A 2195-nucleotide genomic window follows, 5' to 3' on the forward strand; every position below is an offset into this window, starting at 1 on the left:
GTTGGCTCTCCCTGTATTATGGGCGGGACTACGGAAATTCTGCTAGAAATGATTGGTTGGTCGCCTAGTAGCAGTTCTTGTTACATTGTCTTGCTGCGTGCTGAGGTCCTTTAAGACGCACGGCTGCTCCCAGCAGCTCCATAGCTACGGATATGATTGTCACCAAGCACTCACACACAGACTTTCCCGCCGCTGTGCTTCTTGCCTTAGTTCAGGGCCCGGGCCTCCTGGTATAAGCCAGGCTGCCCCTGAGGGAATAGGTGGCTGTATGCTGAGGGAACAAGCCATGATCTGCCGAATGACAACTCACAAGAACTAAACTAAAAAGTGCCAAAAAATCCACTTATCTTCAATCCCGCAGTGCAGTCCGATTCATCCGGAGGTGTCTTGTACCAGGTCCCATCCCGAGCAGGCGCTACGGGCGCCGCCATATTCTGCCCTCCTGTCAGTGTGGGATCCCCGGGCACTAGAGGTTAAATGAGGACAGCTCAAGCGTCATCAGGATTTTCCTTTCTGCAGCCAATCACAGAGCACTGGAGGTGAATGAATGGGGAGACTGGTCCCCATTTAGTTAGCCTCTAGTGCCCGGGGATCCCGTGGGACTCCTGTGTTCTTGGTTGGAGAATCTATCCAAGAACACATACTATGGTTACGCTAGGGCTGCATGAGCAATCGGGAGTAGAGCTGTCAGCTCCGCTCCCCTAATTGCTCCTGCAGTTTTACACAGTCAAGAAAATAACTCAAATTTTCCCCCCCATAAACTTTAAAAGTGTTCAGCGTTCGATCACCCAAAAAACATTGGGCTATTCGATCGAATAGCCCCCGAATCGAACACTGAGCTATTTGACCAACACTAGTTGTGGGTGATGCAGCAAAACAATAAACACACAAGTCATTCTACCAAAGAAGGGTTAAAGAAGAATAAAATGAATCTTCTGAAATGGCCAAGTACTATCCTTAATCCAATTGGATTGTTGTGGAAAAGCCACCAACATTCAAGGGCTGAAACTTGAATTTCTTCAAGTCGATGTGCAGGACTGATGAACGGTTACCGCAAATGTTTAGTTACAGTGATTGCTGCATTTAGGCAACTTGACTGGATTTTATTCATCTACTTTTAGGACTTTAAAATTAAACCCCCTGTTGCATACACTGAAGTATTATTTCTTTAGTATTTAAGACTTTTTCAACAATAGATAAAATGGATTTTTTTCTATATTGTTGTCTTCAATCTATGAATCATTTCATAGATATGATTTTTTAGTTGCCTTTAAAGTCCCTCTTAACATTTTTTAATGATTCTTTGGAATGTGGCAACCTTTGCACATTGATTATACTTTCTTTAGATAGACAATAGAATAAAATAGTGAAATAAAATACAATAAAAAGTGATCTATCTATTGCACTATGCTATCACCAAGGTGTTACCAAAGTTAGAAGATGAGGATAAATGGGACTTTCAAGGTATAAACAATGAGAACAAATATATAAAAAAAAATCTAGTTTACTATTCTGGGGTTGAAAACATTCCATAAACAAACAATTATATGACACAAACATAACTATCAAAAACAATAGCATTTGACAATATAGTGCTTTGTATTGTGATATGACCTTTTTTCAAGGCTTCACATTCACTTAACAACCATATTAGGCATTTCCCAGGTAGAAACTAATTCATCAGGAATGTAGGGTATGCAATAAAAAAATCTAGTGAAGAGCACATGAGTAATTTTTATTATCCTAAGAACATTATCAGTGTTTTACAAAACAAGGTAGTGTACACTACAAAGCAATCTGTAGCAGGTTTACAATCTGTTATAAAATAACAGCTTAATCACTTACAAATTATACCAGCCAGGTCAGCTCCTTGTGATAGTAGAAAAAATTTTTTGGCAGTTGTAATAATAATTTATTTAAAATGAGTGCTTTGAGTTGCACTTAGAACTAGACACATATATATTACAGATATTCACAGGAAGTGAAGACAGTTTGTTACATATTATATTGTGACAGGGTCACCAAGAGCTGTCCTGACGCCCCAGCACTATACTCAGTCTACCTGTTGCACCAATAATGTTAGGGTGATTCACATCAAGTAGAAGAAATTAGATACAGATGTAGTATACATTGGGGAGACAACAAAAATGTCCCAACGTGTTTCACCTACTGGGGATATTTATCACAGATTGAGA

This window comes from Pyxicephalus adspersus, chromosome 5, assembly GCF_032062135.1.
Source record: "Pyxicephalus adspersus chromosome 5, UCB_Pads_2.0, whole genome shotgun sequence".
Classification (NCBI taxonomy): domain Eukaryota; kingdom Metazoa; phylum Chordata; class Amphibia; order Anura; family Pyxicephalidae; genus Pyxicephalus; species Pyxicephalus adspersus.